Source organism: Heterodontus francisci, unplaced genomic scaffold (genome assembly GCF_036365525.1).
Source record: "Heterodontus francisci isolate sHetFra1 unplaced genomic scaffold, sHetFra1.hap1 HAP1_SCAFFOLD_61, whole genome shotgun sequence".
NCBI classification, from domain to species: Eukaryota; Metazoa; Chordata; class Chondrichthyes; order Heterodontiformes; family Heterodontidae; genus Heterodontus; species Heterodontus francisci.
Window position 1 is genome coordinate 9,856,922 of NW_027141441.1, and position 11,573 is coordinate 9,868,494.

The following is an 11,573-nucleotide window of genomic DNA, read 5'->3' on the forward strand; positions in this document are numbered from 1 at the left end:
TCCTGTGTTAAGATTGGAGTTGGAAAGCGGCCTTTACCCGGCAGTGTTATTGTCTCACACTGAATCTGCTAGACATCCTGTTCTCTTTATTGTGAGAGAGACAGCACGGATTTAGGAAATGTTCATTTGAAATGATCTCTATTGAGAACGAGCCCGGCCGTGGGACAGGTATTCCAGTGCAAAGAGCTGTCCATGACCGAGTGTTGCAGACTGGCACATTGCAACGTCCAAGACTATGTGCTGTGGGACGGCATTAAAGCTTGGGGAAGCCACCATGGAGACTCAATGGGGAAAGGCTGCAGTCTGAGGCCCTAGTAGGCCATAGTACTGTGAGGGGCTGGAACCCGTGTAAAACCCCTCGGACTGTTTGCACCAGAGAATGTTTGATGTGTAATGTAAATACTGTAAATATAACCTGTGCAGGCAGGGATTGTGAGATACATCATGTACATTATTGAAGGAAACTGATCTTTATTGTACCTTATGTAATATTAAATTTCAACTGCTTTGCAATGTAATTGCACAAATTATATGAATAAAATACATATTGTGCAAAAGAAAGCAGCTTTCCTGTCAACATACATCTTGTCTCAGGGCACAACGTTCCTGTGATCTTGTCATACCCAACTTCACTCTATATCTTCGGACACACACACTTTACAGTCTGTCATTTCCAAAAACAAGCATTCTAAAATCAAAAGACCTTTTGTTTGTTTCTCCTTTCTTTTCATTTCTCCTCTATTCTTCTCAATCACTCCCTTCAACAGTCCTATTCAAATCAAGGTGGAATGTGAATAGTGTCACAACTCACCTCTGACACTATTATTACCCTTCTCTTCTCTTGTCTTATTCAATGGGAAAGTTTTATTCACCAGTCTGTTGCTGTTTTACACTCTTGCCATACCGTCTGGTATTGCATCCATCTGAATTCTGTGCTTTCATGGCCTTATATTTCTTTTCCACTTCTGGATGATTTGTTTGCTTCAGTTCCATTCAACCAGGCTGAACCACAGGGAAGCTTAGAACCTTTGCCTTGGACGGGTCCACGTTGATCCATTACATTCAGAATCACCTCCTTGAAATAACTCCATAGTACAACTACAGTAACCACACAGCATCTGCTTCAAACACTCCTCCACATTTTATCTGTTCTGACCGTCAACACCTCCAACTCTTTTGTTTAAGTGGAACCCATCAGGTGTGTATAGGCTCCTTCTATTCGGAAAGCTGTCGCCCTGGTTCAGGGAATTCAGCCCTGTTTCTCTACTCGAAAGGATCGGCCATTTTTTTTTTCTTTATATATATTTTATATGTCGAGGGGGCCTTTAATCCTCAGGCCCCCATTACATACACACTTATATTTTTAAAATAACTTTATTAAAACCAGATAAATAAACAAAAAACTCAAATTAAAATGCCATTCTCGGCGTTGACAATGCACTCCAGTCCCTGCGGTGCCCACCGGTCGCGGAAGGCCTCAAGCGTACCGGCAGACAACGCATGCTCCTTTTCCAGGTACACCCGGGCGCGAACGTCACCGCGGAAGAGGGGCAGGCAATCGGGGAGGACGGACCTCCCGACGGCCCGCAACCTGGACCTGTGAATTGCCACCTTGGCCAGGCCCAGGAGTAGACCGACGAGGAGATCCTCCTCCCGGCCCAAGCCCCTCCGCACCGGGTGCCCAAAGATCAGGAGCGTGGGACTGAAGTGCAGCCAGAATTTGAGGAGCAGCCCCTTCAGATACTCAAAGAGGGGCTGCAACCTCGCACACTCCGTACAAATGTGGAACACGGACTCGTCCAGGCCGCAGCAAGTACAGGTGGCCTGGGAGTCCGTGAACCTACTTAAAAGCCTATTGCACGGGACTGCTCTGTGCAGCACCCTCCACCCCTGGTCCGCGATGTAAAGGGGGAAGACTCCCGCGGAGAGAGACCTCCATTGGGGTTTCCCCTCGCCGCCAGATGGCAACGCGGACCGCCAGGGCGTGTCCGGCCGGCTGACGAGAGCGAGGAAGTGGAGAGTGTGCAGGAGCAGCCCGTACAGGAAACCCCTCCGCGCCGATTGGAATGGCACGGAGGGCATTTCCGAGAAGCGGCTCGGGTTGTGCGGGACCGGCTCCCGAGGAGGGTTTCGGGGCCTGGGTCCGATGAGCAGTTCCGGCCGAGCGGGGGTCAGCTCGGCCGGGATCACTCCGCACTCCCGAGCCCCCTCGCCACCTGCAGTGAGGGACGTCCCGGGGGTTTCGGCTACTCCCCCGCCCGCCGGACCGTCCCCGGAGTTGGCCGCCCGGACAGCCGAGGCGCTCTCCTCCGCCGGCGGGGGAGCGCCCTGACTGGAGGCGACCATGTTCCAGACTCGGAAAAGATCCCGGTAAAAGACAGGCAACTCCCTCAGAGAGACGCGGCTAACGGACTCCACCGGGAGCTGCGTGTAGTCTTGAAGGCAGTGACACTGGCGGAAAAAATACGTCGCCAACGCACACCATCTGGGAGGACGCTCGACGTGCAGGTATCTCTGCAGGGTCCGAAGGCGGAGAGTCGCAGCCTGGGTGCGGACGCACACCAGCGACTGACCGCCCTCCTCGATCGGGAGACTCAGGACCGCGGCAGAGACCCAGTGTTTCCTCTTGCCCCAGAAGAAATCGACGAGTTTCTTCTGGATCTTGGTGGCAAATAAAGGATCAGCCATGCTTGATCTGCCTCGTATTTTGCTTTCATTGCAACGTAACAAGACCTCCAATCCTCTGGCACCACACCTGTATCCAGTGAGGGATTGGAAAATGATGGTCAGACCTTCCACTATTTCATCCCTGGCTTCTTTCAACAGCCTGGGGTACATTTCATCTGGTCCTGATGATTTATCCACATTCAAGGATGCTCATCCCATTTATACTTCCTCTCTCCTTAAGTTATCACGTCCAATACTTCACACTCCTCCTCCTTAATAACAATATCTGCATCACCCTCTCATTCGGGAAAACAGTAAAGTATTCATTAAGGATATTGGCACCCCGATACAAAGGTTACATTTTTGATCTTTTCTGTGCCCTGCTGTTTGCTAAGTTGCCTCTTAATCGAATGTTTTGATGCAACATCTTTGGGTCCATTGTTATTTTGCTTGTCCATGTTCTTTCCTGCTTTCTCTTTGCTCTTCACCGCTGCTCCCAAACGCCTCCAGTTCAGTCAAAACATAACTTGTCAGAAGTGGGATTCGAACCCACGCCTCCAATGGAGACCGCTCAGCCATCCTAACTGCCTGCGATGTGCTAGCAATGCGAAGGAAATTATTCATTCTTTGTGAAAGTATTTGTGAGATTGTGGAAATGTCTGGAAGAGGAAAGACCGGCGGGAAAGCTCGGGCCAAGGCCAAGTCTCGCTCCTCCCGGGCTGGCCTGCAGTTCCCAGTGGGCCGTGTTCACAGGCTCCTGAGAAAGGGTAACTATGCTGAGCGTGTGGGTGCCGGAGCCCCGGTCTATCTGGCTGCTGTGCTCGAGTATCTGACCGCTGAAATCCTCGAGCTGGCTGGCAATGCGGCCCGGGACAATAAGAGCCGCATCATCCCCAGACACCTGCAACTGGCCGTCCGCAACGACGAGGAGCTCAACTAGCTGCTGGGAGGGGTGACTATCACTCAGGGCGGGGTGCTGCCTGATATCCAGGCCGTGCTGCTGCCCAAGAAAACCAGCGCTCAGAGCTCCCAGAAAAAGTAAAGCGGCCAAAATGTCATCTAATAAACCAAAGGCTCTTTTCAGAGCCACCCACAGTCTCTGTGAAAGGACTGGTTACTGTCAGGAGGGAATCAGTGATGGAGTTATTGTAACAGTGGATTGACCTGTTTCACATCTGTGCAGGTGTGTTTTCAGTTCCCTCTCTGGATTTCGCTCTGTTTCTCTGCTCACACATCTCCCCCTCCAGTTAAGTGAAGAACTGAACTACAGGGTGTCAGAATCAACAATTTAATAAATCCCGCTGCCTTCGATTTGATAAATCCCGAGATTATCCCGGTAACTTAACGGGAACTGGTTCGGAGCTGATGAATTCATTTAATAATGGAAGTGTCCTGGTTAATTCTCTGTTTTTCATTTAGACAGTTTGAATTGTGTTTTTTTTTTTCTCTCTGGTGATCTGAGCACCGCTTCTCAATGAGAATCTGCTCCCAGAACAGAGTAAATGCAGGAAGAAAGAGGCCATTCTCGGGCTGTGTGTTTCTCTCCTAACCTGATCTGTTTCGACCGCACTGTTCCCAGAGGACGGAATCAGTGAGAGTTGTTCACACTCAGGAGCTGAGTCCATTGCAGCGCTTTCAGATGTGCCTTCCCCCTGGCCCTCCCTATTCTCCGGACACAGAGCTGTCTGTTTCCCCCGGCGGCGGGATAGAGTCGGGGATTCTCTCCCCGCAGTGTCAGGGTCTGCAGCGCCGGGGAACTGGCGGCTTCAGTCAGAGTGACCGAGCTGCCTTACATATCCTGTGTACTGATCTCCAATGGATTCAAATATTAGTTTAAGTAAACATTGGGTAATGTTTGTAAATAACCCTCATGTGAATGGACCCGGCTCCATTAATGCCTTCCAAATAAAACTGGGATCCATTTCTTTTCCCCAAATGCCAGCGAACGGATCCCAGGAGCGGGGTTGAGATTGTGCTGAGCAGCAATGAGTCTCCGGTAATGCTGCTTTCTAAATTCCAGATCAGCTCTCAGTCCGACAGGCCTTTCGGGAAAGTGATGTGACAAAACAGAAACCATGTGACCGCCCCTCCAATCTAATGGGTTTGATGATGAACAGAGATGGCAGCTCTTTCCTTTGCTGATTTGGTGGCTCTGAAAAGAGCCCTTGTTACACTTGTTACTGAAGCTGGGTTTTAGGTGCGTTCCCCGCGGATGCGGCGGGCCAGCTGGATGTCTTTGGCCATGATGGACCGGGATCATTCTGGTGAATCTGCTCATTTTCCGGCAGAAGCATCAGTCGCTGTTTGAACTGTTTAAAGTCAGGGGTGTATTAGCAGCCAGAAAGTGAAGGGCAGTTCATTGCTCCCTGTAGCATTATCCGCCTCTTTCAGGAGAAAAGATCAGAAACCGCTCGTTTCCGTCAGTCCCCGAGAAGCCTGTGAGAAGCGGTTAGTCGCTAATTTGTTCCTTTTACAGAGAGGAAGCTGATATTTGTCCCGTTTTAAATTGCTGAACCGGACCTTCCTCCCGCCGCTTACAGTTAACAGATTGACAAATGAAAACGATTCCTAAAATCGCGTCAGGATTTTGTGACGGTAAATACAGTAAAACAGAACATAAAATGAGAGATTCTAAAATTGTTGCCTGAAAATTGAAATTTTCCATCACTTCAATTCCTTCCTGCTCTGGAATTGCCAGGATTTTTCCAATTGGAAAATCTAAGCCAATGAGAGCTTTGATTTACTTATATGTGATTCTCCTATTGGTTAAGAATTGGATTGAGAAGCGGGTGACCAATCAGAGACAGAGTCAAACTGCGGGGATTCCAGGCCCCCAGTAACTGAGCTGAAACTGTTCAGATTGACAAACCCTGGCAGCAGCTTCACACATTGGACACTTCACACTGAGTCATTCAAGGGCTGGTGTGAGAGAAGCTTCAGATCCTGTCATTACTCTCTGACTCATTATTCATCTCGAACCAAACAATTAGTAAATGTGAAGCAGTGAAGAGACTTTTCACTCTCACTGCAGAATGTGTCATCTGGGGAAATAAGGAACTATTATATTCGGAGATTCCAGGTACATTCCTCCCTGAACAAATCCATTCCTAACATTCCCGATCACAGCCTATCCCAGCTCCTGTTGTCACCCGACTCCAGCTGAATTGGAGAAACTCATGTGTTGGGGTTTGAGTTGTGAGGTGGGGTTTCTCCGCCAGTGTTACTGTCTTACAAACTCTCCCCCTGAATTTGTGAACTGAGACTGCACCGAACACATCTCCAGTCAGAGTGAGGGCCGGATATTAAGGTTTTATTACAGAGAGTGGGGAAAGGGCTGGGTGGAGGGGATGTCAGCGAGTCACCAGGGATCCTGGATTTACTCCAAATCATTTCCATGTGGAATCTGCAGGCGGGGCCGGGACAGGGATCATTTGATCAGGGGATCAGCTCTTTCCTGAGAGATGTGGGTGGCTCCGAAAAGAGCCTTTGTGTTCAGATGTTTACAAGTTTCCCGCGCTCTTTCACTTCTTTCCAGACCCTGCTTTCTGAGCCTTCGCTGCTTTCGGCTTGACCTTGCTCTTCCATGTCTGCACTTTCTTCAGCGCCTTTCCGCCCGCCGCACTCTTGCCTTTTTTGACCTTCTTCGCAGGAGACTTTTTCTGAAGCGCTGCTTTCTTCACCGCCTTATTTGGCGTTGCCGCCGCCTTGCTGCTCATTTTCTTGGCTGTTACTTTCTTTGTTGTCACTTTCTTGTCTGCTGGTTTCTTCACCTTCTTTCCCACTTTTCCCTGGGTTTTCCTTCTTGCTGATTTTGAAGGAGCCGGAGGCTCCCTGTCCCTTGCTCTGCACCAGGGAGCCTTTGTTAACATTCATCTTGATACTTTGCTTGATATGGGTCTTGAGCTTCTCCTGAGCGGTGGCAGACCTGCAAGGAATCAACTACCAGCTAGCGTATAAAGCGAGACCAAGGCTCAGGGCCTTCAGTTACCTGGAGGAGAGTCGGAGAGGCAGCAGATCCTGTGAGGAACCACAATCCAGGAAGGATGAGAAGATCATTGTCAGGGTACAGAGGAGATTAAGTTAAAGATTTACCAGTTTATACGCAAGCGCAGAGCCAAGGAACAGTGCTGGGGCAGATCAAATAATAGGAAGCTGTGATCAGTTGGAAGGCAGGAGTGATGAAATGACAGAAGAGATGATGGTGCAAGGCAAAAGTCAGGGACAGAATAAGTAACATTTTGTTAGCACAGATACCAGGAGTGGGGTTTGAACCCACACAAACACATGTCTATTGGATCTTAAGTCCAACGCCTTAACCACTCGGCCATCCTGGTACTTTAACTACCATTGAAAATGATATTTAATGTGATCCGGGTGCCATCTGGCCTTTGACAATATCAAGTTGTGACTCCTCTCCCATGCTAAATTGGACCCTTCATTATTTATGAACCTCAATCGGATCACCCCTCAGTCTAGGTTTCTCTAAGGTGTAGGGTCCCAACTCTTTTAGTCTAACTTGATAACCAAGATGTCTTATACTGGGAATTCGTCGAATGTCTCTCCTCTGTACCCTTTCCAAAGCCTCAATATCACCCATCATGTGAGGAGACCAAGACTGGATACAATATTCCAAGTGAGTCCTGACCAAGGTTTCATAAAAGGACAAATTCGGGACATCTCGGATACTGAAGTAGTCCGTGTCCAGAAGCAGCAAGAACTGGACAACATTCAGGCTTGGCCTGCTAAGTGGCACGTAACATTCACACCACATAAGTACCAGGCAATGACCATCTCCAACAAGAGAGAATGTAACCATCTCCCTTTGACGTTCAACAGCATTACCATCGCTGAATCCCCCCAGCATCAACATCCTGGGGGTTACCATTGACAAAAGCTTAACTGGACCATTCATATACATACTCTGGCTACAAGAGTAAATCAGATAGTGGGAATTCTGTGATGAGTAACTCAGCTCAAGGCACGTGGTGAAATGCTCATTAGTAGAGCTGGAGAAATGGACTGGTCAGGTGGGCAGAAAAGTGGCAAATGGAATTCAACTTGGAGAAGTGTGAGGTGATGCCTTTGGTGAGGTCAAACACAGCAAAGGAAGACACAATTAATGGGTGAATGCTGAGAGGTGTAGAGGAAGTGAGGGACCTTGAAGTGAATGTCCACAAATCCCTGAAAGTAGCAGGACAGGTTGATAAGTTGGTTGAGAAGGCTTATGGAATCCTTTCCTTTATTAGCCGATGTATAGAACATAAGAGCAGGGAGGTTATGCTGGAACTGTATCAATCATTAGTTAGGCCACAACTTGAGTTCTGTGTGCAGTTCTGGTCACCTCATTCCAGAAAGGATGTAATTGCACTAGAGAGGTTACAGAGGAGATTTACGAGGATGTTGCCAGGACTGGAAAAATGCAGCTATGAGGAAAGATTGGATAGACTGGGGTTGTTCTCCTTGGAATAGAAGAGGCTGAGGGGAGATTTGATTGAAATGTACAACATTGTGAGGGTTCGGGATAGAATGGATGGGAAGGGTCTATTTACCTTAGTAGGGAGGTCAGTGACCAGGGGGCATAGATTTAAAGTGATGTGTTGAACAATTAGAGGGGAGATGAGGAAAGGTTTTTTCACCCAGAGGGCTGTGGGAGTCTGGAACTCACTGCCTGTAAGGGTAGCTGAGGCAGAAACCCTCAACTCATTTAAAAGGAGTTTGGATGTGCACCTCAAGTACCTGAATCTGCAGGGCTACGGTCCAAATGCTGGACAATGGGATTCAGCTGGGTGGCTCGTTTTTTGGCCTGCCTGTGCTGTAAACTTTCTATGTTCTATGATTCTATGCAGACACAATGGGCCGAATGGCCTCCTTCTCCACTGTAATAATTTTGTGATTTTTGACTCTCCAAAACTTGTCAACCATCTACAAGGCACAAGCCAGGATGAGTGCAGCACCAACAATACTCTAGAAACTCGACACTGTTCAGGACAAAGCAGCCGCCTTGATTGTCACCCCATTCACCACCTTAAACATTCACTCCCTTCACCACTGACGCACAGTGGCAGTAGTGTGTACCATCTACCAGATGCACTGCTGAAACTCACCAAGGCTCCGCAGACAGCACCTTCCAAACCGAAGACCTCCACCACCTTGAAGGACAAGGGCTGCAGATGCATGGAAACACCACCATGTGCAAGCTCCCCTCCAAGTCACACACCATCTGATCTGCAACAATATCGCTGTTCATTCACTGATGCTGGGTCAAAATCCTGGATCTTCCTTCCTAACAGCACTGTGGGTGTACCTACACCACATGGAGTGCAGCAATTCGAGAAGGGAGCTCACCACCACCTTGTCATGGACAATTAGGGAAGGGTAACAAATTCTGGACTTGCCAGTGTCGCTCACATCCCATGAAAGAATATGCCTCATCTTGTACTCAATTGTCCTCTGAATGCAGCCCAACCCTCTATTTGCTCCAACTATCACTACACAGCATTGCTGCAGTACCTTGAGAGATCTGTGCACGAGAACATCCAGATCTCTGCTCAAAATTATTTTCTTTTTTCCACCTACTTTAATGTTTTTCCCTGAAGGGTGTATGAATCTTGAGCATTCGCCCTGTCCACATGAATAACACTGCACTTACCCAAATTAAACATCATTTACCAGTCATGAACCCAATCTCCCAACACATTAAGATCAGCCTGAAACAGTCGAGTATCGTCTACAGTCTGAACACTCGCACAGATCTTCAAATCATCTGTAAATTTACAGAAGGTGCCCCTGCACCTACATCCAGATCATTAATAAAAATAGTAAAGAGCAACAGTCCCAACACCGATCCCTGTGAGATACCATTGGTAACTGGTCTCCAAACAGATCCAGATCCATCTGTAACTACTTTCTGCCTACGTCCTGCCAGTCAGTTCCCAATCCAGATCAATATATTACCACTGATACCAGGGACTTTAATCTTATAGAGAAGCCTCTTGTGTGGAACCTGATCAAAATCTTTTGGATGAGATCAGCTAATTGAACACAGGCCGGGGATGAGGCCAGGCCTGTCCTGCTTTGTGTGTGGGTCTCAGGACCACACAAGGTGAGATCAGCTCACTGATCACAGGCCCATCCTGCTCTATATAGTGCTCAGTACCTCACCAAATGAGAATAACTAACACACCACAGGCCATGGAGCCTCGGTCCATCCTCCCCTGATTGCGGTTCAGTGCCAACCAGGTCAGATCAGCTAATTCAGCACAGGCCGGAGATGGAAGCTGGATCTTTCCTGCTCTGGGGACTCCGTACCATACCAGGTGCGATGAAGTAAAATACCACAGGCCGGGGATGGAGCCTGAGATTTCCATTTTCTGTGTGGGGCTCTGGACAACAATGTGTGAGAAGAACTATCATCCCTCAGGCTGAGGAAGGAGCCTGGGCCCATTCTGTTCTGTGTGGCTCCGACCACACTGAGTGGGATCAGTTAACTCAACACAGGCCATGAATACAATCAGGCCCTTTCCTGCTCCGTGTGGCTCAGTATCACACCAGGTGGCATCAGCTAACACAGCACAGGCTGGGGCTGGGGCTGGAGCCTGGGCCCGCCCTGCTCTGTGGGCTCAGTAACAACCCGTAAGATGAACTTTTTTCAAAAGACTTCAGTGTATTTATCTCTGTCCAACACTCTGAGGCAGCTTTCTGTGTTTATGAAGAGTGTAAATTATTGACTGGTCTCTTGGAGCAAACAGGGTAACAGACAGAGGTCTGTGTGCAGAGGGTTTGGGAGTGAGCTCTGATTCCTAACTCTTTCTGGACTGTGAGGTATAAAGAATGAATGAGAGAGAGAGAATGTGGGAGAAGGGATGATGGAAGAATTTGTCCATGAACCTGATTAAAAGTGGCTCAAACGCAAGATAATATTAAGATATCAAGAGCAGAACATTAACATAATCTGAGTTCCGCGATCTGGTCGGGTCCCATTCCCCTGAAGTGAGGAATGAACGGGTGGGGAAATTCCGCCTGGAGTTATATTTGTCTGGAATGAAGATGAGTTCACAGTGAGGATGGAATAGCTCAGTTGGAAGAACACGAGATTGAAGAACCAGGATACAATCCCTGGTTTCATCAGTTTTAATTTGGTGTCTCCATCAGTTTAAGTAGAGAGAATCAGAGGGGAGATTTTCCACTCTTGACCCCATGGGCTGAATTTTAAACTAACGTTGCGGCTCTCGGCAGAGACACCATGAGTGGGTGCCGTCACCACACGAGTGAAATGTGGCCGGCCGGCCCCGATCACGGAGCAGCTGACCAATTAATGAAGGGGAGGCGTGGGGCCCATGTAAACAAGGACCAGATGCAGGGAACGAGGCAGCGATGGCACCGACATCTGACACAACGGCAGGTGCTGGCGCCATATTGAAAGGACTGCCAGACCTGCATTCACTGCTGCCTGGTTTAAAGGAGTGTCTTCCTGAGAGCCCTCTGCTGTCCCAGAACCCGTTCTGCTGCCTCTGCTGTCCCAGGTCCCGTTCTGCAGCCTCTGCTGTCCCAGAACCCGTTCTGCTGCCTCTGCTGCCCCAGGTCCCGTTCTGCTGTCCCAGGACCCGTTCTGCTGCCCCAAGACCCATTCTGCTGCCTCTGATGCCCCAGGACCCGTTCTGCTGCATCTGCTGTCCCAGAACCCGTTCTGCTGCCTCTGCTGCCCCAGGTCCCGTTCTGCTGTCCCAGGACCCGTTCTGCTGCCCCAAGACCCATTCTGCTGCCTCTGATGCCCCAGGACCCGTTCTGCTGCATCTGCTGTCCCAGAACCCGTTCTGCTGCCTCTGCTGCCCCAAGACCCATTCTGCTGCCTCTGCTGCTCCAGGACCCGTTCTGCTGCATCTGCTGCCCCAGGACCCGTTCTGCTG

At 49.1% G+C, this 11,573-nt stretch overlaps 1 non-coding gene across 1 annotated transcript; it reads right to left on the bottom strand.

Moving 5' to 3' along the window:
- Positions 1-6,918: 6,918 nt before the first annotated feature.
- trnal-uaa (transfer RNA leucine (anticodon UAA)) lies at positions 6,919-7,001 on the bottom strand. Its single transcript has one exon. It is a non-coding gene; the product is annotated as a tRNA-Leu (tRNA).
- Positions 7,002-11,573: the final 4,572 nt, after the last annotated feature.